The following is a 26,188-nucleotide window of genomic DNA, read 5'->3' as shown; positions in this document are numbered from 1 at the left end:
CCCTAGAAGAATAGATGGCATACTTAAATGCAAAAAGGCACAAAAGAAAATAATTTATACCAGTCAAATAAACTTCATATCCATTGCCATACAACCACACAATTTAAGCCCTATTCCATTTTCCTAAACACAAATGCTTCAGAAATCCTCCACTCTTCCACAACAGCCTTAAAATCCTTCATCTCTTCATTTCCTTCCTTCAGTGAATTCCTAATCTGCTCAGAACTTTTACCTGACCTCGGTCCATACTTATCATGATCTTAAATTCTTCAGCTGATTTTGGAAATGAAAAATTTTAAGCAGGCAATTAAAAAAGACTAGTAAATCTGTTCTTGACAGGACTAGACTTAACTCTAATGAGACAAAATGACAACTACATGGCCTGCTGCCAAGGTATCAGGAGCAGTTTAAGAATTAGACTCAAAATAGCTGATACAATCTGAAAGACAGAGTGACCCTCTCTATACACTTAATCTTTGCTTGGTTTGCACTGTGTGCAAGATATGAAACTTAAAATATTAAGACAGCAGTTAAGGAGGAGACCATCAAATTAAGACTCAGGAAAAGGTGGTGGTGGTGGTAGGTACAACAGCAGAAACCCACTAACTAGATGTGAGTAGCTATTTTTATCTGCAGGGTATATGAAATATGTAATACATAGTTTTCCCAAATGTTGTGCTCTGAAACACTTCATTCATTTTTTTGTCCAGCCATGGGAAATAAAATGATCACTTATTTGCTAAAATGTTTACCTCTCTCACACAAATTTAAACCTAATAACAGGAAGACCTTTAACTCAGGGCCTCTAAAAGCTGATTTAAATGTAGAACATATTAAAAATTTACCCACATTTTAAATAAACAGTAGGTTGGTATTCACATTATCATAATAATGTATCCTCAAATATCAAAAAGAAGTGTCATTTTTCAATAGGTAGCCACAAATTCAAAAATAAATGTTTTCCTATATTGGGAGAAAATTAAACTCTTAAAAACATAAACAATCATAAGCATTCAAAATAGCAATCTAAAGATTCCCTTTATTTCATTTGTCCATAAAATTAAGAGCATCTGTCATATGATAAAAATATATATATACAAAAAGCTGAATTCCAAGTGTATGCAAAAGGTCTTTCTCATTCTTGCTCTCTCTCCATCAACCTTAATAAATAGTTGTTGTTTTTGGTAGCTCTACAACAAGGGTATTAACACTTAAAGCCATTCTAGCTTCAGCCACTGTTCTGGTTTCTTGTTTCTGTCGCAAACCAACACTGAAGATAAATAACAAAGATTAATGCAGTACTACCTTGAAGAAGCAATTAAAAAGAGGCTGAAAAGCAGCAACCAAACCCCAAACCATTTGCTCTTCCACAATAGGAAGCTGAAGATAATCTCGTTTGCTAAACATAAATCACTTGAGATCTGGCCAAATTCTTAAATGATATTACAGATGGAAACACTGCAAAGTTAGGTGCTGCTTACATAAGTATTTACTTCCAAGCTGGAAAACAAACTAGACCCGTTTTTCTTGTTCCTTTTAGGAAAGTGATCATTTTAAACCAACGAAACAGTTAACAGAAGGGATTCCCTAGACCCACTCTTGCTGGACTTTTGGTCCCACCCGTACTCACTTTGAGACGTATTAGGTTTCTTGAAACTAAATTTGCTTCCTTCTCCTTCAGTATCTATTTAAAAAGTCTTTAGGCAGCAGAAAGTAAACTCCATCAATCAATCTTACCTTCTTATATATTTTTGTAGTATATTCACTTTTTTTCAGGAACAAAAGATATACTCCTGTAATACTTTTTGTGCACGTGTGTGTATATATATACTTTTAAAAAAAATTCTCTTTAGGGCTCTGTGAGGTTTACGCAAGCAGCCCTCTCACAGAGGCCGCTGTGTTTCCCAGGGTTTATGTTCACATGCAGCTGGTTATACGAACAGATTGGCTTTACTTTTCATTTCCTTGTGTTAAAGTCACTTAGAGAAGGTTTGAGAACTACAAGGTATAACAAGTCACTTGTTCGTTTAAAGGTGCTATGTTAACAGCAAATATTTTGGTGGTGCTGGTTGGTTCAATAACCAAAAGTTTGTGAGGATACTTTCTCTATGACCCTTTTTCTGCTAAATATTACAGGAAATGCCAGTGATCCTGATAGAGATCCACTATGCCCAAGAAAAGCGACTCTGTGGTGTGTGAGTAGGAGCTGACTAAGATAAGCCAAACAAAAGACAGTCCCTTGCGCCCAGACTAAAACCTCATTCAGTTTTAAAGTGTACTGCAACAAGAAGCCCTGGATTAAATGTCAACCCCATACATTTTAGTTATTTATTCTACAGTTCTAGATATTCCCAAATACACAGTTAAGGACAGCCAGGGTACAAAATATTCCGGTAGACCTTACTCAAATCTGCCAAAACCTACATTAAAAGCTCCTACTAAACTTCCATTTAGTCTGATTTTCCCCTCCTATATGCTGCACAGACACCCCCACCCCCAAACCCACACACATCTTCTGCACCTCACAGGAACTATTACTTTCTTTACCCTCTACCAAAGAAATCACTTCCCAAAGTACCTGGTGAAGACTTTCCTAGAGCCTGTTCACACCACAGCAGACCTGGCTAGGCTGTTTCCTCCTCCTTATAGGACCAAGAACACTGCCCCTTTTTCCAGGCCTGGCTTCTTCCCCCAAGGCCACAAAACTGGTTGGTGCCAACACTCTGAGTAGCTTAACCACTGACTATTTTCTTCCAAGTGCAATTCAAAGTTCTGTGGCCTAAAAGCAAAACACATCACAGAGCTCATGATTCTGAGTTAGACAAACCTGGCTTTCACTCTGCTACTTATGATCTCTGCGACATGGGCAAAGAACCTCTCTAAGCCTCAGTTTCATCTCTAAGGTGGGGATAATAATAACATTTACCTTTACTGTGAAGACAGAATAAGATAGCACATGTGCCTGGCACATAGTAAGTGCTCAATAAATGTTAGCTATTTTTACAATCATTATCATTACATGACTACTCTACTACCATTATTACTACAGGGACCATAAACTGGTAGGCTTCAAGCCAAATCTGGATTTCCTGTTTGGCCATCAAAATATATTTCTGTTTTTGTTTTATTTTAATTACCTTTGGAGACAGAAGTATTTTCCAGTCTGTCATAGTTCTTACCATTCCTCCCTAGAAACTTACATTCATATTATACTACCTGCCTGGCCTCTGAGTTTGTGATCCCCACCCCTCCAAAAAAGGTCTCAGAGATACCTAAAAAAGGGGCGGAAGGGGAGTTAAATCAAAGACATTATAGAACTAGGGCAGCCAGACAGTATACTAAAAAACACCTTTTTAAAAAACACAGAAAGGAGCCACTAATTTCCAAAAAGGTTAAGATTTCTCAATCAGTCAAAAGACATATATGTGACAGGTGGAGGGAAAAGGAATAAACTCTACTTTGCAGTTTTACAGTCAGTAATAAGTTCTGGAACATGGAGAATTTGTGAGGTTCTTCTAAAACACAAAACCCCTCTCTCCCTTTCCTGGTAGGGCACAAAACGGATAGACCAAATAGAATAATTTCAGATTCAGAAAGCACACTTCCAGGGCCAGGGCTCTTCCCTACATGCAGAAGGCCACTGCTCAGGCAATTTCCTGTTCCAAATGCACCTGTCAGTGGTCAAGGGCTTAAATTCACCTAATAGCTTCACACATATCAGAAACTTTAAGTTGTCTGACATTTCATATTTTTCTATTCTTACTTAGCCCACACAGGTTTTCCATTAATGATAAAAGGACATAACTAATAATTCAGAAACACATACCTTCTTAACATACATCATTTATGGGGGAAAAACTGTTAAAATTACCAAAAAAGCCCCACTATAAGACCATAAAGATATTTACCTATTACAGAGATTTATTGATATGAGAAAACTAAACAACTATAACTCTCTAATTTATTAGAAAATCTCCTTCTGTCATTCCCAGAAGTCTATCCATTGAAAAGATCCTCTTTAAAATAATGTCATTAGCTTTCAAATACTCTAAAATAATCACAATAATACTGTAAAATAAAAACAAATAGGTTTTTTTCAAGCTATACAAAAATTTTTTGAAATAACTGCAAAGTAAAAGGTAGACAGGGCCAAAATTATTGTCACAATAACCAATACAACAATCTCATATGAATCCAACTCATTATTTTTATGGAATCTGTTTACCCTCTGCTCTGGGAATCCAATGTAAATGCAATCAAAATCATTTACATTGGAAAAAAAGTAAGGGCATAACAATAGTTATTTCTAAGTGGCCAGATTATAGATGATTTATTTTTCTTTTGTGTGTTATGTGTATGTTTTCTAAGTCTTCTGCTCTATAAAAGTTATACTTTCATTATGAGATTTTAAATGTTTATATATTTTAACAATACTGTATGTAACCATGATTGGTGGATCAGGGTACATTTCCAAAGTGCCCTTAAGAAGTCCCATAAGGAGTCAGAAGTAAATGTGCAGAAAGTAGCTCTCTACCTGATTTTCCTCATTTGCTTTCCCTTCATTTCATCTTCCGAGAGGTTTAATGCCCAACTCTCCTCACTTGAGTTCCACAGCACTCCAGCTCTGTACCACACAATGAAATCCTTAGTCCTTTCCACCACCAGCTGGCCCTGTCTTTTACTTTGCATTTATTTTGAAAAAATTTTGTAAACCTTGAAAAAAGCCCATTTGTTTTCATTTTAGAGTACTGAAAGCTGATGTTATTTTAAAAAGAACCTTTTCAATGGATAGACTTTTGGGAATGACAGAAGGTGATGGAGATTTTCTAATAAATTAGAGAGTTATGGTTGTTTAATTTTATCATGTCAATAAATCTCTGTAATAGGTAAATATCTTTACAGTCCTACAGTGGGTTTTTTTTGGTGCCTTAACGGCTTTTTTTTCCATAGATGATGTATGTTAAGAAGGTATGTGTTTCTGAATTATCAGTTACGTCCTTTTATCACTAATGGAAAACCTGTGTGGGCAAAGTTAGAACAGGAAAATATTAAATTTTTCTATTCTGTTCTCTAGGGCTCAGTGCTTCCATCTAATATTCCAGACTGCTTTCAACAGGAACTGTGTTTTATATGTTTTATATACTTCCACAGAGTTTAATGTAGCTCTCAACAAACAGCAGACTCCTGGTATCTATTTGTTAAACATAAATGAAACAACTAATCAATCAATTAATTAACAGTAAAGTAAACCCAGCTCTCTGCCTCTTTGCCTTTAGAAGCAGTGCTGTATTCTGTGTAATAACAAAGACTGAAATGTGGTCCCACTGACCAAGATCAGGACCACTGATGGAAGGCTTTCAGAAAATACCCACAGCACTGAAGGAAGAAGTGGCATCTCCCTGAACCGGCTCTGAACTTCCAAAATATGAGGAAAAGACCTGGGGGGGTGGGGGGGGCACACCTCAAGAAAGTAATGAAATTGACTCCTAGTCCTTCCATGGTTCCTTTGGAAAGGCATGCAGTGCTAGCTCTAGACTCCTAATCCAGCCTCACTATTACAAAGAGAATTAAACCAGCAAACAGTAGGAGGCAGGAGTAGCTGATCCCTGCTGAGGGATGACCTGCCCTCCTTTAATGACAGCAGTGGTTATCTCAGTTTACAAAGCCTATAAAGCATTGGCAAGGTTTTTAGAGTTCTTACACAAGGTGCTATTATTACAGTGACACTGAAGACTGGCTAACGATAGAGGAAACATCTTTATATTCTTTGGCTTTGATAGCTTTAATTATATTTTCTGTGAATTCTCAAACCAGTAAGTGTACAAACTGCATGAAGAAAAATATAACTTGTGTGTGTAAAATTAATTTTACTAAGCCTCATGATGCTACTGTTGGTCCTTAACATTGTGAACTTGTAATTGTTAAACTAAGCAGCTTCAGAGTCAAATCATCATCTATACAAATCAGAGTTCAGAATGGCAAAATGTGGGGAAGGGTTCCTGGATTTGCCCTCCCAATAAGATCTGGTATCTCTGTTCCAAACCACAGTGAAGAATGATTTTTGTTTTGCCAGCGTAAGCCACCAAGAATTGCAACTGGGTTATGGGGAAATCCACATAAGGGGCCAAGGAAAATTAACATTAAGCCACATAATCTTTTCCATTTTCACACACAAGCTAAAAGTTAAGGAACATATTTATAAATATTCCTACCTCAACTTCTTTGACGCTAACCTTCCAGGCAGTTATAACGAAACATTCATAGTCAAACATTGAGTTCTCACGATTTCAAAAATGTCCTTCAACACCCAAGTGTATCACCTGGAAAAAAAAAAAAAAGTCCTTCAGAAAAACACCTGTGCATCTCCCAGACCTTTTGTGTTTTACTATAATCTCTGCTTCAGATTTCTAAGGCCTAATTTGCCTCAACCTTGCTCTGTTTTCTTCTTTGGACTGGAAGTTTTAGGGACATGCGTGTTTTAAACAAACACAGCTATAAACACTTAGGAATATAAAAATTTTACATTGAGGGCAAAAGGTAACAAACTTACTAGCCTCTTTAGTTCTGCAAAAGAGCTATTTCAGAGGCTCTGTAGTGGAAAATGCCTGCATTTTGGCATAGCTTGTTCTGTGTCATACAAGCAGACCCAAAGTTACCTATAGGAACAGTCTTTGGCCCAAACAGGGAGGAAAAGAAATGGCTGCCTGTCTTTCACACCAATAACTCCAATGGCTCTTGATGTGCCTCCAATGTGATATGCCTAAATCAATAGGTATATGAATGCCATATCACAACCCTTTAAGAATCAACTCTGTCTTAATCCAGTGATAATTAAAAACCCATATTTTAACACCACTTTTCCATAATAAAATCAAAAGGACATTGTATTATACCTGAAAGCTGTGATGCCCAGTAATATCACTTCTAGGAAATGTATATTATGTACATTCCTATGGGAAAAAATTATGTAAAAAATGTTTATTCATCACAGCATTACCTGTAATAACGAATATTTGGTTTTTAAAAAGTGTCCCATAAGGAAGTGGCTAAATATATTATTATATATTCATAGGATGAAATACTATGAAAAATTATAAATCATGGTTTTTGGTGTTTTTGTTTTGTTTTGTTTTTGTTTTTGTTTTTGAGATGGAGTTTCGCTCTTGTTGCCCTGGCTAGAGTGCAATGGTGCTATCTCGGCTCACCGCAACCTCCGCCTCCCAGTTCAAAAACCGCAACCTCCGCCTCCCAGTTCAAGCGATTCTCCTGCCTCAGCCTCCCCAGTAGCTGGGATTACAGGTATGCGCCACCACGCATTTGTATTTTTAATACAGACGGGGTTTCTCCATGTTGGTCGAGCTGGTCTCGAACTCCCAACCTCAGGTGATCCGAAATCAGGTTTTTAGAATAAGAATAATATCAACTCAGCATTTATAATATCTCATGCCTGTTCTGAATACTTTACACACATTAATAAGTTTGTTGTATGTGTTACATGAATTTAATGCATACAATAAACTTGACCGGTGAGTATATTATCATTATCTCCATTATTATCCCTATTGTAGATGACAAAATAAGGCACTGAGAGGTTAAATGACTTGTCCAAGATTGCATAGCTAAGTGGCAAACCTTGTAGAATATTTAATGGTATGGAAAAATGCTTATATCATAATAGCAAATGAAAAATTAAAACTATGGGCCAGGTGCAGTGGCTCATGCCTGTAATCCCAGCATTTTGGGAGGCCAAGGCGGGCGGATCACTTGAGGTCAGGAGATTGAGATCAGCCTGGCCAACATGGTGAAACACTATCTCTACTAAAAATACAAAAATTAGCCAGGCATGGTGGAAGGCGCCTGTAATCCAGCTACTCGGGAGGCTGAGACAAGAGAATCGCTTGAACCCAGGAGGTGGAGTTGCAGTGAGCCGAGATCACGCCACTGTACTCCAGCCTGGGCAACAGAGCAAGACTCCATCTCAAAAAAAAAAAAAAAAACTATGTCCAGTATAGGCCTAATTTTATAAAATATCAATGTATGTTTGTGTGTGTTTGTGTGTGTGTGTGTGTGTGTGTGTGTGTATATATATGTTTCAATGTCTGCAGACATAGGAAAAGGTAAATACTAGAAATAAATATGCCAAAATTTAATGGTGGCTATCTCTAGATGATGGCATTACAGTGTTTAATATATACTTTCTCTATATCCAAGATGTCCTAGAATATAAATGTATCTTTTTTTTTTTTGAGACAGAGTCTCATTCCGTCACCCAGGCTGGAGTACAGTGGCGCCAATCTCTGCTCACTGCAACCTCTGCCTACTGGGTTCAAGCAATTCTCATGCCTCATTTTCCCAAGTAGCTGGGACTACAGGCATGAATCACCACACCCAGCTAGTTTATATATACATCTATATACATATATAGACAGATACAGATATGGATATTTATTTATTTATTTTAGTAGAGACAGGGTTTCACCATCTTGGCCAGGCTGCTCTCATACTTTTGGCCTCAACTGATCCGCCCACCTCAGCCTCCCAAAGTGCTGGAATTACAGGTGTGAACCACCACGCCAGCCTGATGTATCACTTTTATAACCAGAAAAATTTACATTTAAAAAACTAAATGCTTAAACTCTGGAGGTAAAGTGTTCATATCTCCTTTCACTAAGGTGTCCATATTTTCCAAGCACGGACATTTTTATCTGCCAGAATACAGAGCGCTAAAAACCAGAGCATTTTTCAAATGAGCATTGACAGAAGGTAACATCTTCAAGTTTTACATTCGATAAAATCTCCTTTGAGAACCATGTTAATGAGTCTAATCTACTGATTTTCACAAAGCTTACTAATAACAGAATCCTTGTTGAGGTTTAACTTGAAAAATACATCTAATTGTAGCCAGGCGTGGTGGCTCACGCCTGTAATTCTAACACTTTGGGAGGCCAAGGCAAGAGGATCGCTTGAGCTCCAGAGTTTAAGACCAACCTAGGCAGCGTAAGGAGACCATATCTCTACAAAAAAATTTTAAAAATTAGCTGAGCATGGTGGTGTGTGTGTGGTCCCAGCTACTTGGAAGGCTGAGATGGGAAGATCTCTTGGGCCCAGGAGGTCAAGGCTGTAATGAGCCGTGAGAGTGCCATGGCACTTCAGCCTGGGCAACAGATAGAGCAAAACCCTGTTTCAAAAAAAAAAAAGAAAGAAAAAGAAAAAAGAAAAACACATGCAACTGAAAAAAAGCACTTTATTATAAAAATGTCATCAAATACTATTTGAAAAGAATTTACTGGAAATAGAGCTTTAAATTCATGTGTCCCCTGCTAATTTCAGAAAATAATCATTCAACCGTGGGTTGGTCAAAGGATCAGTAGGAAGAAATTGACCTCTTATCATCTACTTCCGTAGTTCTTGGTGTGCTTTCATAGTTCAATACACAAAGATATGGGGGAACTAGAACATTTTAGAAAGAAGGAATAGCACAGCAAAGACCTAAAGGCCAGGAAGCACAGATAATTCATTAGATTCTATCTTTCATGTAGAACTGTATTTAAAATGTCTCAGCATTCCTTATACCAAAATGAACTCCTGCTTGCTCAAGATTTGAGTGTTAAAATAAAAGGAATTATAAAAACATTAGAAAACATAGATGACCCAATCACCAGGAACCATAAAAGGCTAATGCATTTGACTAAGTAAAAATGTAAAGCAAAAATAAATAAAGTTGAAAGGTAACCTGGGAAAAATATCTATAGTACATAATTAAAGTTTTATTAACCTAAAAAGAGCATTTAAAAATCAATAAGAAAAAGATGAAAACCCCCAAAAACTATAGGCAAAGGGTACAAATACAGAAAAAGAAAGACAAACAGCCAATAGTTATATAAAAAGACACTGAGTCTCATTCTCAATTTAAAGTAATGAAGATTGGCCAGGCGCAGTGGCTCACATCTGTAATCCCAACACTCTGGGAGGCCTAGCAGGGTGGATCACTTGAGGCCAGGAGTTAGAGACCAGCCTAGCCAACATGATGAAACACGATCTCTATTAAAAATACAAAAATTAGCCAAGCATGGTGGCACACACTTGTAATCCCAACTACTTGGGAGGCTGAGGTGGGAGGATCACTTGAACCCGGGAGTCAGAAGTTGCAGTGAGCTGAGATTGCACCACTGCACTCCAGCCTGGGGGACAGAGCGAAACTCTGTCTCAAAAAAAAAAAGACGAGATAAAGAAAGAATATTAACAAAGATCAAAACACCACTGAAACATTTGTCATTCATATGTACAAATATTAAAAGTTGTTGAAGGTGTGCGTAAACAGAAAAATCTTAAAGACATTTGTTGCAACAATTTTGGAGGGCAAATTGGCCTATCAGAGTATTGGCCTAACAGTGGTATTACTCAGCAATATCACTGATAGTAATTTACCCTATATATACAGTCGTGTAAGCATACCAAGATATACAGACAAGAATGTTCACTGCAGCATGGTTTACAGAAGTCAAATAAACAAATACACAATCCAAATTTATATTAGAAGAGGATAGATTAAATAAATAACGGTATATCCATAAACTAGAACACAATTCACCCCTTAAAAAGTATATGGTCTATACTTCTTAGCCTATAGTGTATATGTGCAAAGAAAAAATATCCAAAAGATATTATTAAATGGAAACAGCTTTACAGTATGATCTTATTTGAGTGAAATGAAACAGTATAAATAAGAATGTATAAAAAATCTATTAGGCTGAGGCTAGACATTTCAGTTTTACTTTTTATTTTATACATTTCTTTACGTTTGACCTTTTTGCAATGTATAAGCATTGCTTTTATTAAAATAAGTTTTTTCAAATAATACTTCTTGGATTCCATATCACCAGTCAACAAACTTAAACATTTTAAACTTTTATGAAATGTGTGCTCATGACAATCCCTGTCAACACCATCAAAGTACATCTTATTTGTAAAATTTTAATTTTGAGGGAATTTTTGAGTAAAGATGTCAAGGTACTCAATATTTAAGGCTGATAAAACTTAAGATTTCTAAACTCAGAGAAAAAAAGGAACATGCAAATCTATTATTTAAAAAATCATCACAGAAAAACTCAAGTTAAAAAAAATACATTGTAAACCTTCACAGACTGTCATTTCATCAAAAGCAAAATACGAGTTTGTGGCATTATTTAACACCATCCCAACACACCCCAGGACACATGCTGCCTCTAGAGGTAAGAATGATTAGAAGCAGAAACTTTGTATAGACAGACAAGTATTAAGATGCCACCTCCTTGGGGAAAGGATGGGAGAGGGGAGGATGGGGAAAAGTTGGTAGAGGGGAAAAAGGTTACAGTTAGACAGGAGGAATAAGTTCTGTGTTCTATTGCACAGTGGGGTGACTATGGTTAACAGTAAGGTATTTCATATTACAAAATAGTTAGGAGAGAGGTTTTTGAATGTTCTCACCACAAAGAAATGATAAATGCATGAGGTGATGAATATGCTAACTACCCTAATTTGAACATTATACAATGTATACATGTATTGAAATATCAAGTTGTACCCCATATATATGTATAATTATAATGTGTCAATTTAAAAAAATTTTAATTTTAAGATGCCACCTCCAACACTCACTAACTTGCTTAATTCTGAGCAAGCTACTTCACTTCTCCATACCTCAGTTTCCTCATGTGTAACTGAGGTTACAAATAATGCCTGCCTCAAAGGATTGTAGTGAAAATAAAATAACATATAAAATATGCTCAATACTATACCAGGCACAAAATAAGCATATCATGTATTCATTCATTCAGTTAGTTATGCAATCATTATTTTTGAGCTTACTATGTATCAGGCATCATACTAGAATGCTATGGAGATACTAAAAAAAACATCATCATCCCTGCTCAAGTTTACAGTCTAGTTGAAAAGGTAGACACTAAAAACATACAAAATGTATCATTAGAAACTGTGGTAAATGTTATGAAAGAATATAATTGGGCACCATGAGACAGACTAACCAGAAAGACCTAACTAAAAAACCAAGAAACTGGAACTCCTGTGCACTGTTGAAAGGAATGTAAAATAGTACAGCCGGTAAGGAAAACAGTACGGCAGTTCCTCAAAAAAATTAAAGATAGAACTTCCATATGATCCAGCAATTCTAAACTCCTGGGTATTAAATAGATACCCAAAAGAAGTGAAAGTGGGGACTCATAAAGATATTTGTGCACCCATGTTCATAGCATTCACAACACCCAAAAACTAGAAGAAACCCAAGTGCCCATCGATAGATGATAAACAAAATATGGAATATACACATACACTGGAGTATTCAGCATCAAGAAGGAAGAAAATTCTGACACATGTTAAACCATGGATGACCTTTGAGGATGTTATGCTAAGTGAAATAAGCCAGTCACAAAAGGACAAATACTGTATGATTCTAGTCTAGAGGTACCTAGAGTAGTCTAATTCATGGAGAAGTAGAATTGTGGTTGCCAGGAGCTGGAGGCCAAGGGGGATAATGGGGAATTACTGTTTAATGGGTAGAGTTTCAGATTAGCAAGATGAAAACAGTTCTGGAGATGGATGGTGGTAATGGTTGTACAACAATGTGAACCTACTTTATGCGACTGAACTGTATGCTTAAAAACTGTTAAAATGCTCATTTGTGTTATGTATTATATTAGTTTCTCAGGCTGCCATAACAGAAAAACATAGACTGGGTGGCTTAAATAACATAAATTTATTTTCTCAAAATTCTGGAGGCTAGGTCAGGTGCAGAGGTTCACACCTGTAATCCCAGCACTTTCGGAGGCTACGACGGGAGGGTCACTTGAGGCCAGGAGCTCAAGAGCAGCCTGGCCAACATGGTGAAATGCCATCTCTACCAAAAAAAAAAAAAAAACAAAAAAATTAGCCAGGTGTGTTGGTGTACACCTGTAGTCCCAGCTACTCCAGAGGCTGAGGCATAAGAATTGCTTGAACCTGGGAGGTGGAGGTTGCAGTGAGCTGAGATTGTGCCATTGCACTCCAGCCTGGGCTACAGAGCAAGACTCTGTCTCAAAAACAAACAAACAAAATTCTGGAAGCTAGAAGTCCAAGATCGAGGTGCAGGCAAGGTTGGTTTCTCCTGAGGTTTCTCTCCTTGGCTTGCAGATGGCTGTCTTCTCATTATAACTTCACATGGTCTTCCTTTGTACCTGTCTGTGTCTGTATTTCCTCTTCTTATAAGGATACCAGTTGTATCAAATGAAGGGCCACCCTCATGACCTCCTTTTAACTTAATTACCTCTTTAAATAACCCCCATTTTCAAATACAATCACATTCTGAGGTTTTGGGGGTTAGGCCTTCAACATATGAATTTTGAGTGGGCACAATTCAGCCCATAAAATGTATATTTCACTACAATTTTTAAAAAATAAACAATATAAATGATAGTGGGCAGAGGGTGAAGATCAACATATGGGAAGGTTCTAAGTCAGGAAAAGTATGGTGATTCGAGGAAATGAAAGAAGACCTGTGTGGCTGCAGCACAGGGGAAGTGATAGCTAATACTTCGAGCAGAAGTGAAATGAAAATGCATTCCTTGAAAAACATTCCAAATGTTTACAAAAACTCTAAGAACACGTAAGCCTTCCAAAAAGAACAGTCATGAGAAGGACCAAGCAGCTATGTAAAAGACATATTGCTAGTTACCATACATCAATACCTTGAATTAACATTTGGAAGACCTCTCTGCATTCAAAAACAGACAAACTATTTCAGAGTTCATTTTCACACTTTTGTTACAGTCCTAAGAAGTCTTCCAAAGAGTATCTTTTAAAATAAATTACTAATGTGGTGAAATATGCAAAGATTTGCCATTTTAGTCATTTTATTAAGTTTTTACCCATAGAAATATCACCACTTAACAGAAAATATCCCTTAAGTTAACTTCAGGGTAAATCATTAAATGGAAAAAAGAATGGTTACTAATTAATGTTATAATTTTATTAAAGCCAACTTACTTTTCCATTAAATTTCATAAATGTGTTAACTACAGAATCAAGAAAAACACTACAGCTCTCATATTATAAGTCTGGATCAGCATTCACAACTCATCTCCTCAAGTGCTGGCCAGCCTGTGGACTGATACCTCCAAAACAGCTATCTATCAGCAGAGCCAGCCTCACAAGCGCCAAGCACCACAAGTATCTTAAGCTTCATACACCAACTTTAATAGTGTGCACTCTAAGGAAAACATTCTGAGTTATTGAATACAAGGATACATTCTCAATCACAATGTTTCACAACAGAGGTAAGAGATTAGGAAGGTGAAGGAAAAAAAGACTCTAAACTTTTTAAAGCACCGAAACTTCCCAATTTTGTCAAAGATTAAACCACAACCAAAAAAAAAAGAAAAAGAACAACACATTCATATTTACAGAAAACTGACTACTGGATATAAGCACTGCCTTTTTCTCCTGGTAAAATGAATCCTGCAAAAAAAAAAAAAAAGGAAAAGGAAAGGGAAAAGGAAAGGAAAGGAAAGGAAGAAAGAAATCCCATGACATTATGTGTGTATATGTACAGTATATCCAGAATATATAAGGCACATCCACCAATCTAAAAGAGGAGCTAATTGGAAAGATATGGCAAAAATTTATAGAAGAGAAAGCATGAAAGGTTAGTAGCCATATGAAAATAAATCCTTAAAAATGAAAGTTAAGGCCACAATAAGGTAAATTTTAGTACACATATATCACATCTCGATTTTAAAAACACGCAGTAAGAAATGATTCCACATCCACAGGCAAAAGATTTAAGAAGTCTGATCATACCATGTGTTGTCCAAGATGGGGAGCCACAGACAATTTCATACACTGATATACTGTATCCTAGTACAACCACTCAGGCAAGCAGTTGTCATCACCTAGTAAAACTAAACACACATATACTCTAGGAAGCAGCAATTCCACTCCTAGGTTTATATCCTAGAGAAACTCTTGCACATGTGCAACAGCGCTACCTTCATAGCAATCTTTCTCATGATTATATGATTACACAAACACAAATGTTCACCAGCAGTAGAAAGTGTGATACTGCAATATAATAACATATCGTATGAAATATATATATATATATATTTTTTTTTAAGAGATGAGGTCTCTCAGGCTGGCGTGCAGAGGTGTGATCATAGGTCACTGCAGCCTCAAACTCCTAGATTCAAGAAATCCTCCTGCCTTATCCTCCTGAATAGCTGGAACTAAAGGTGCTCATGTATTTCATAATGTAGAAGACCTATATATATATTTAGCCTTTGTCCCCTAATTCCTGGCACAGGGTTCCTAAAGCCCTTAAAATTTCCTGGGTGATGGGATAAGAGGGATGTCTTTTATTATTCATAATAAGCCCTTTTCAAACACACCTGAATTTATGTTAATGAGGTGACTCCTGGAGGATAGGGGCTGGTTGTCATCAGAATCAATCATTTAATTAAAGGGTTGGAATTTTCATCCCCACTCCTCCACCCCCCACTCCACCTTGCTGGGGCTACAAATAGAGTTCAATCACCAATGGCCAATGATTTAATCAATCATGCCTACTACATAAACGGAACCTTCATAAAATCCCTAAACTGCGGGGTTCAGAGAGCTTCCTGGTTGATGTACAAGAACATGTTGATATGCTGAGAGAGTGGCATATCCCAAACTCCACCAAGACTGAGGTTCCTATGCTGGGACCCTTCTAGACCTCACCCTATTTATCTCTTCACTTGGTTGTTCATTTGTATCCTTTAATATATACTTTGTAGTAAATTAGTAACAGTAAGTAAACTTTCCTTGGGTTCTACAAGCCTTTGTAGCAAATTATCAAACCTGAGGAAGGGGGTCATGAAAACCTCCAATTTGTAGCCAAGTCAGATAGAAGTTGTAGGAAACCTGGGGACCCCCTACTTTTTGTGGCATCTGAGGTAGGGGGCAATCTTGGACTGAGCCCTTAATGTGTGGGCTCTCTAACTCCAGGCAGTTAGTGTCAGAATTAAATTGGAGGATAAGTAGTCAATGTCTGCCAAGAATTAAAGAATTGGTTGGTGTGAGAAATACCCACACACATTTTGTATCAGAAGTGTTCTATGAGTATACAGTAAAAAATTGTAATCCTCTTTTAAAAAGATAATTAAATTGTAGTATATCTTACAATGCAGTGCTACACTGTAGTAAAAATAACTAAAATATGGCTTCATGAATAAACATGGATAAATCTCAAAAACATAAGCTTGCGTAAAAGAGCAAGGTACAGAAGTGTACATGTTATGGAATTCCATTTGTAGAAAGAACAAAAGCAGCTAAAATTAAATAATATATTGTCTAGAGATAAATATATAAAAGACAAATGAATTTTTTTAAAAAGCAAATGAGTGACTAAGAAATGAAGGATAACGGTCACCATAGGAGAAACGTGGGGAGTGGGTGGGGGACAAAAGGGATACAATGAAGGGAGGACAAACGGGTTTCTAAGGTACTGTTCATATGACATTCAATTTCTTAAGCTATATAGTAGGTATCAATGTTCATTTTATTAATTTTCTTTAAATTATACATGTACTTACGTATATTCTTTTATATGTATATGTCTCATTTTAAAAAGCAAAATAAAAGCCAAGACTCAAATGTTATTTTTTAAAAGAACAACCTGATGTGGCTTCCATTTCAAGATGCCTGACCGCCTGCATGTCCCTCCTGAGTCCCTAATGCAGGGAGAAACATCAAAGAACAAAATGGGAGAATTCCATACTATTGAAAAGAGCTCATTGGAAGGAAACTTTAAATGGGTAAGAGATTTCAACAAATTCCTGGAACACAGGGTAAGGAGTATGCGCTCACAGACGAAACGGGGGAAAGCTGCTCTCCAAGGCCACCAAGGAGGCAATCTGCTCAATAGAGCCTGGGGAGGCTCTGGGCTCAGAGTCAACAGGTATCACAGAGTGGGGAGAGGATCTGCAGCAGGAAATAGGGGGTGAAGTGATGACAGTTAGCACTCCCATCTCTCCCTCTGCCTCTAGCACAGCCTTCACGCAGCCTGGCCAAGTGTATTGACAGACAACACATCTCAGGGTTCATTTCTAAAGAAACTGAACCAACTGTGGCAGCAGGGAGTAAGAGATGGCTTGTGAAGGCTTCTGATGCGAATTCTGATACCTCAGAGTAAATACTTCCTCACGGCATTTTGGGGGTGAAGAAAAGCTGGCCAGCAGACAACCCAGTACTAAACACACACACACACACACACACACACACAGAGTGCTTCATTTAGAATTCTCACTCAGGGAAGAGGGATAGCTGAGGAAAAAGAAGGAAAAAAAAAAAAAAGCTCTACATACACATCTTTTTAAAAGAGCAGAGGAAACTTTCCCATCTTTCTTTCCTTATTATGAATAGGGAACCAAGTCTACAAGGAAAACCAGTAACATGAGGGGAAAACTGACCCTGAAAGCGAAGTGTTAATTTGGGAAACAAAAGAGTACTGTACTTCAAAGAGTGGCCAGGCATGCGTGGTAACTGAGGCTGAGGCGGGAGGATCCCTTAAATCCAGGAGTTCTATGATCACACCATTGCGATCCAGCCTGGGTGACAGAGCAAGATCAATCCTCAAAAAATGGTTGTAGTATCTTCTTGAATCTTTTTTTTCTTTAAGACAGTCTCGCTCTGTCACCCAGGCTGGAGTGTAGTGGTGTGATCATAGCTCACAGCAACCTCGAACTCCTGGGCTCAAGTGATCCTCCTATCTCAGCCTCCTGCATAGCTGGGACTACAGAAGCACACCACCACGCCCAACTGATTTGCTCCACTATACCTGACTAATTTTTATACCAATTTTTTGTAGAAACAGGGTCTCGCTATGTTATCTAGGCTGGTCTTAAACTCCTGGCCTCAAGCAGGAGCTGAACTTGAACTCCCACCTTGTCCTCCCAAAGTGCCAGCGCTATAGCCATGCACTGCACCCCACACCCAGTCAACTACAATCATTAAAGAATAAGACACAATGAAAATAAAGTGATTATAGAGAACAATAAAAAACTTTTAAATATTTCTGAAAATGTGATCGGCAAAATAGAAATTTAATAAAATTACCATAACAGTAAGGAAATCTCTCAAAGTATATAACAAAAAGACACAAGGATAGAACATATGGAAGAACAGATTAGAAACAAAGGACCAATGCAGGAGATGCAATATCCAACTAATAGCTTCCCAATTTGTACCATGTAAATCCTCCCCTACTCCAAACCCTGAAGAACACTGAACCCAGGGTAGCAACCTCATCCAGCAGGAATGACTCCACAGGCTAAATGAAGCCAATCAAATGGCATCTTTTGGGAATATGACTTATGAAAAATGCAGGGTCTAATACGGGCCTAAAACCAAAAGGTCATGTCAATGCTGGCATGTATAAATATGCTGACCCATGTGAGAGAAAAGAAAATAGAGAGCAGAGAAAGGAAGAACAAGAGAGGAGGCAATGACCATGATTCTTGACTTTCTATTTCCAGCCCATGCCACAGTCCCTCATGGGTCTACCAGTGCCATATAGATTAGCTGAGAGATTCTACATTTTTAAGGTTTGGGGGGTTGTTTTGTTGATTTTTTTTTAATTAATTTGAGTGGGCTTCTGTTCTTTGCAACCAACAAACTCTGACTAAAACAGCAGGTATCTATTGTCTGGAACTGCACAGTAACCAAGAGACACTGCATTATAACATGGGAACACCCTGCCTTCCCCTGCACCAATCAGCCACGCGGCACATAATCTTGGCTCCCACTGCCTGTCATTCTGTCAGCATTCTGCATAAATGTGAGCAGTGTGGTATTGTTGAACATTACTAAGATTATATGTGATCAAATGTTCCTAATAATTAAAATGTCAAAATCCAAGAGTAAACATATAGTGAATTCAATGAAACATTCAATGAAAACTTGAGATTATGGAACAATTACAAATAGGAGGCAAATGTTAACTTGCCTTACAATATGGAACAAGAGAACAAATCGTTCAAGATTTGGAAAGAAAATGAACAAATTAATGTCTTTTGTGTCCTCAGTTCTTTCATCAGCCTGAAAAATTAGAAAGCCACATAAAATTTCTCTTTTGATGAGCTTAACAAAGCTGATTTACTTAAAAAGGGAATGGAAGGCCATTGTCTAGATTAATCTGCACAGAACAAGAAAAAATATTCTTTGAAGTTCAAGAAATGGAAGGAGGGTGTTTTTACATACATGGAAGTAACTTTCACACATCTCCTGGCTGGATAACCAGAATCAAACCACAACATGAGAATCTTAAGCCAATGTCTGAGACCCTGAAGAATGAATATTTTGAGCTTGAGCAGAGGAAAGAACAGCCAACATAAAGAGATAGAGTGTGTATGTACACTTCTGTGATTAGCAACCATCTTTCCCAGACTCTGATCTCAGAGATCCATAAAATTACTTTTAAAAATATATAATATGTATGTACATATGTATACACACACACAATCAATTCAATTGCCAATGTTCTATTTTTGCAAGTAAAGATAATTCATTTGAAGCCATTACTATTACTAGGTATTAACACTATCATCCAGTTTTTTTTTAAAGGTCATCTTAATACAAAAAAAAAAAAAGTAGAAAGGACTTGATCTCAGAATTTTCTAAACCCCTTGAAAACTTCATGACAGGCCAGTAAATGCACTTACTTTAAGTCAATTTTGTAACATGGTTTTGTGGGTTTTGCTTTAGCTAGGATTTGTGATTCATTCACGAATCCCTACCTCTATTATTCCACTAGCCTCTTTCCTCAAAAGGTTATCATAAGTGAGGAAAGCAGGAGATAAGCAAATGAAATATTTAAGAATAATAGTGTTTGGGAGCCCAGAAACATGATAGGGGGGCTTCATGCAAGTGAGGGCTGAGAAGCTGGCGTACTCAATTAGAAAAGTTGGATTTGAATGGGTGAAGAAAAACAGCCTAGTGAACAGAGGGGATTTAAAGCAGAAGCAGGACTGCATTCGGCGACACTAAGGAGGAGGCCTCAGCTGAGCAGATAACTGACAAGGGGCACTAGTGTGAGATGGAACTGGATGCCAAGCTGCAAAAACTGGGAATTTGCTTGGAAGCAATAAGGAATCTCCAATGGAACTAACATGACAGAGGAAGCATATCAGGCATACCCAACAGAAGCTATGATTTTGTAATAAATTTTGGTAACTTGAAGCAATTTCCTGGGCAGTTGGCCAGTTACCCCCAGTTCTCTGAGAAGATTCAGCCCCATCTACCTTGTGTGACACTGTACTGCTACTGTTTGTGTACCCAGGGCCATGATGGTGGTGACTATCCTAAATCCCCTTGAAAATCACTGAATTTTTCTGTTCTAGGTATGGCTGCCAACTTCTCTAGGAGTTTGCTCTTGACAACATGGAGGTAGTGTCATTGGTGGAGATAAGAAAAATCATGAAAGATAGTTGCTTCAGAAAAGAACTGGAGATGACTAGCTACTAGAAATTGTCCAGTAGACAATTGAAAATCTATTTATTTGTTCATCCAACAATATTTTTGAGCCCCTACTTGGCACCTACTATGTGTCAGGCACCTGAACAAAAAAGACAAAGACCCCTGCTTTCATGAAGCTTACTGACATGGTTTGGCTGTGTCCTCACCCAAATCTCATCTTGAATTGTAACACTCGTAATCCCCACATGTCATGAGAGGGACCCAGTGGGAGGTAATAGAATCATGGGGGGCAGTTCCCCCCCATTCTGTTCTCATGATAGTGAGTTCTCACAAGATCATGGTTTTATAAGTGTCTGACACTTCCCCTGCTGGCACTCATTCTCTCTCCTGCTGCCCTGTGAATAGGTGTCTTCTGCCATGACTGTAAATTTCCTGAAGCCTCCCCAGCCATGCAGAACTGTGAGTCAATTAAACCTCTTTTCTTTATAAATGACCCAGTCTTGGGTATTTCTTCATAGCAATGTGAGAACGGACTAATACACTTACATTCAACATGGAGATAGAGACAATAAACATAATAACTAAATACATTATACAGTATGTAAAAAGTGCTTTAGAAAAATACATAAAAGGAAGAACAAAGATTGCTAGTAATTTATAAGAAAACAACAACAAAAACTAAATGAAGCTAGGAGAAGTGATGAGTTCCCCAGAGAGTGGAGTGTTTGGTTAATGCCTTTTCCAGTTCTAAAATTCTAAAGGAATAACCCTAACATTCTTGCTTAAGCAGAAGGTAAGATCAAAGAGTCACAGAATTGTTGTGGCTTGAAAAGATATCAGAACTTGGAACTGTCATCTTACAGATGTCAACTTAGACCATCATGTTACAGAGGAGAAAATGTAGAACCACCAAATTTAAGAAACTTCATCTTAGAACAAAAGACAGCTGGGGCAGAAGGGGGAGTTCCAAAACTCTAGCTTTTCATTAACTTCTACTGAAAGCAGAAGCCCTTTCAGTTGCTTTGGAAGAGGCTCAAATCCTTCTAGGGGTAAGGCAATGAAAAAAAAAACTTTTTAAAATTATACAAATAAATGGCTTAAGCCACATAATAGCAATAATAAAAACAGCAAACACTTATATAGCACTTACTTTGTGTCAGACACTATTCTAAATACTTGTCATAAATAATAAACTCCTTTAGTCCCCACAACAACCCTTCCCCAAGGAAGACTCTGGAGTCAGTCCTTTTAATGCCAAGCCATCCTCTTTTAATTATTTATGCATAACTTCATATAGCACAATCTTTATTGTTAATTAGGAAACTAGGTTCTAGATTTTTCATCTGAGTCTACCAGAATTGAAACATATTTATATGTGGAAAATGCAACCGTTTAAGCTTCATTTGAAGAAAACATGCTTTAAAATAAAAGAAAACTTGAAACTACATAATATAATCAGTATTATGCTGAGTACACGGGTGTTTCATTAATTCAATAAAGGGTCCTTAAAGATATGTTTTCAACTACATACTACTTCAAAAGACACTTTCAAGACCCTAACGTAACCTTTCTTTTTTAAACAAAATTCCGGAGGCTGAGGTGGGAGTATCACTTGAGGACAGAAGCTCACGCCCAGTCTGAGCAACACAGCAAGACCCCATTCTCTACAAAGAATTTTAAAAATTAGCCAGGTGTGGTGGTGTGTACTTGTAATCACAGCTACTAGGGAGGCTGAGGTGGGAGGATCACTTGAGCCCAGAAATTGGAGGCTGCAATGAGCTATGATCATGCCACCGCACTCCAGCCTGGGTAACAGGGCCAGATTCTTGTCTATTAGGTTGGTGAAAAGTGATCACAATTTTTGCCTTTTAAAAAAAAAAAAAAAAAGGCAAAAACCGCAATTACTTTTGCACCAATCTAATATAAATAAATAAATAATTCTGGTGAGGTAGATTTTTTTGTTTTGTTTTGTTTTTTTGTTTTTTAGTTAAACAAATCCCATACTTTTGGTTTTCAGAGGGAAAGGGAGAGAGAAATACAATGAAAAGAATTAAATCCTTTTTCTGGTTAGTGTAGTGTGACAGGTGCCCCGCTAGGTTACTAGTATGTCCACTGCCTGAATCCTGCAGGCCAGGCAGTGAGCCAAGGCCATGGTGCCCGAACCAGAAACAGGTATTCCTGAGAACCCAAACATATCGGAGAGTATCTAAGAACCTACCAAGGAAAATAGTCCCATTACACACACGTAGTAGGCAAAAAGCCAGAAAATTAGCTTAAAAGCACCTTAGAGATGGGAGGCAACACGGATCTCCAGGGCTGTTCTGCTGCCACCCAGGAGTGTCCCATATGTAAATCTTAATAAACACATCTACTAGCCAAGCTGGACTTGTCTGCATCATTCTTTGGTCTCTCAGCACTTTCCCAGTTTGGGGGGTTGAGGGGTGGGGACAATACAGTCCCAGGGTTTTCTCTTTACAGTTAATATTTTTCTAAGCATGTGATATTTAAGATTTTACTATTAGAATCATGACTTGAATAACATACAACACATACTGATAAAATATAACAACATATTTTTAAACTAAAAAAAGAAGTTTCCTTTTCTACACAACTGAACATAGATTTTGTGGAATGCATTATAAAAAGTTACCAACTATATGTCTAAAGTTGATGTGCCTTTAGTTAATGAGGTTCATCTTCATTTCAATAGGCTTTCTCAGTATTATTAGAAGGTTTGACTATGTGTCACATGCCATTAAGATTCACTCTATGGGTGTGTCCACCCATGGGTCTGTCCAGTTGTACTGGAATTTAATCACATGGAATAATAGTTGAATACATGGATCATCAGCTATGACATTTTATTACCATGTTAGAGGTAATGTAACCTGCTTTACACAGTAGGAATGGTCTATACTATTTATATGTGCAGACCTCAAAGCAACTTCGAAACCCTCATGGATTAACTTGTTCAGCTCCAAACAAGCCCTTTATCTTTTTTCTATGAAAGAAGAGAGGTGATTTTTCTTCCTGGAGCAATGGTGGGAGATCCCAGGTTCCCTATTTCAACAAAGCAATATATTTAGATATGATACAGAGGAAAATAGCCTATGTTGGCTCTTATATTCAACATTTTTGGTCATCCTTGGGAGGATCTCATTTCATTATGCTATATTTTCAAACACACAATCCCTAGAACCCCCAGCGGATTTCAAAAGCTTCACTGGCATACTATATACATATATCTTTCTCCTTAACATGATCACCATGGTTTTGAATGGCTTACTAATACTCAATTCAGCCATTATTTTGCATGCAAAACATATGCAGGCCAATATTATAGCACTGTAAAGAATATAAAGAGTACTACACTCAACCCTCCATATCCATATCCATGAGTTCGACATCCACGGATTCAACTAATCAAGGATAAAAAATATTCAAAATATTCATGTCTGTACTGAACATATGCAGACTTTTTTACTTGCCATTATTCCCTAAACAAGACAGTATAACAACTATTTGCATAGTATTTAGATTGTATTAGGTATTATAAGTAATCTGGAGATTATTCAAAATACATGGTAAGACATGTGTAGGTTATATGCAAATACTATGTCATTTTATATCAGGGGCTTGAACATCCCATGGATGTTGGTATTACTACTGGATGCTGGTATTTCTACTGGATGTTAGAATTACTATTTTTAAAACAAAATTCCAAAAAAAATCTTATTTGATATTCATATGATTCTACAAAGATTTCTTACACCATTTAGATTTAGACTAGCACAGGTTTATATTCTTCCACTTCCTAAGAACTGAGAGGGTGATTTGAGACAAAGATGACACTTTGTCAAGTTTAAAACTGGAAAAGTCCTGGAACCAGTTCCTCACAGATACCGAGGGATGACCGCAGTAGAATCCTGGTCTTCAAGCAACTTTTAAACGAGTAGGATAAGATATGCGTACCAGTAACTGTAGCCACAAGGTAGAATGAGAGCCAGAAGAGAAGTGTTGTAGATGTTCCGCTTAGAGGGACTCTAAGCTTTGCTGCAGCCAACATGCAGACAGAAACACGATCTGTTTTAAGATTCAGTGTCCACAGGGTAAAAATAAACCAGTTGCTCAATGAAAGAACTATTTTGGTACTGAGTCAGAATGAAATTTATCCTGTGGTTCCTGATAAAAGATTCTGTTTAATGTAATAAAAACCCCTACGTTTTTGTTTGCTTTACAATGAACAGTGCTAAGGTTGAGTGGGGCTGAGAAACTCTAATGAAAACCAAGAAATGTAACATGAACACCAGGCAGAAGAGCAGGGATTGGCTCAGCCATGTTAGTCAGGTCCATACCTGCAGCTTCCAGAGAAGATACTGAAGCGTCGCTGCCATATTTAAGATAGCTGCATTTCTTTTTGGGGAATAAAATACAGATAGGATCTAAATAAGTAAACATCAATGTGTCATTTAACTGAACTAACTTTTTTCTTATACAAATTAAATCACAAAAGCATTGCGATGTCATCATTTTGATATTCCATAAAAATGGAAAATAGGTCATCAGTCTGAAACAAACAAAAGTGATTTACAGCTAGGAATTACTATTTTTAAAACAAAATTCCAAAAAATCTTACTTGACATTCGTATGATTCTACAAAGATTTTTTATACCATTTAGAATTTTTTTTTTTTTTTTTTTTTGACACAGAGTTTCACTCTGTCACCCAGGCTGGAGTGCAATGGCACAATCTCGGCTCACTGTAACCTCAGCCTCCTGGGTTCAAGCGATTCTCCTGCTTCAGCCTCCCGAGTAGCTGGGATTATAGGCATGTGCCACCACACCTGGCTAATTTTTGTATTTTTAGTAGAGATGGGGTTTCCCCATGTTGGCCAGGCTGGTCCTGAACTCCTGACCTCAGGTGATCCAGCCGCCTCAGCCTCCCAAAGTGCTGGGATTACAGGTGTGAACCACCACACCCAAACCCATTTAGATTTATACCAATGCAGGTTTAGGAAAATTTTTTACTGGAGGTTAAATAGGGCAAATCCAGTCATCACAGATACCCCTTTAATTATTTGACAATTTTAATTTAAAAGATTTTTATTTATAAGATTTATATACCACATGTTCTCACTCAGGTGGGAGCTTAAAAAGTGAATCTCATGAGGTAGAGAGTTGATTCGTAGTTACCAGAGGCTGAGAGAGGGTGGAGGGAGGAGAGAATGAAGAGAAGTTGGTTAATGAGTAGGAAAATAGTTAGCTAAAAGGAGTAAGTTCCAGTGTTCCACAGCACAGTAAGGTGACTATAGTTAGCAACAATGTATTGTATAGTTCAAAATAGCAAGACTAGAAGAATTGGAATGTTCCCAACATAAAGAAAAGATAAATGTTTGAGGTTATAAATATCCCAATTACTCCAATTTAATCATTATATATTGTATGCATGTATCAAAATATCACATTACCCCCAAAATACCTAAAACTATTACGTATCAATTTTTTTAAAAGATGTGTGTCATAAAGGAGTCCAATTCCTCATCTGGCCACCAAGAGCAAGGGTTTCCTTGCATAGTGTGAAAAAGAAAAGATATTTTCTTAGACAACAGAATCAAGGAATGATTGGCAGTAGGAGGTCAATTCTTTTTATCTAACCAGTGACCTACTCATTACTCAATAGTAAACAACCAACTAACACTACACAGTGT

The 26,188-nt window shown here is 37.3% G+C and overlaps 1 protein-coding gene across 2 annotated transcripts in view; it reads right to left on the bottom strand.

Annotated features, from left to right (window-relative positions):
- Nucleotides 1-26,188, bottom strand: part of FHIP1A (FHF complex subunit HOOK interacting protein 1A) — a 258,682-nt gene that overhangs the window by 207,545 nt on the left and 24,949 nt on the right. For both annotated transcript variants that reach the window (XM_016952373.4, XM_016952372.4), the window contains one exon: nt 6,213-6,320. The gene's annotated coding sequence lies outside the window, so the exon portion shown is untranslated. The remainder of the gene's footprint in view (nt 1-6,212; nt 6,321-26,188) is intronic.

This window comes from Pan troglodytes, chromosome 3 (genome assembly GCF_028858775.2).
Source record: "Pan troglodytes isolate AG18354 chromosome 3, NHGRI_mPanTro3-v2.0_pri, whole genome shotgun sequence".
NCBI classification, from domain to species: Eukaryota; Metazoa; Chordata; class Mammalia; order Primates; family Hominidae; genus Pan; species Pan troglodytes.
The sequence above is the reverse complement of the archived record's forward strand: the minus strand, read 5'-3'. Positions and strand labels throughout refer to the sequence as shown.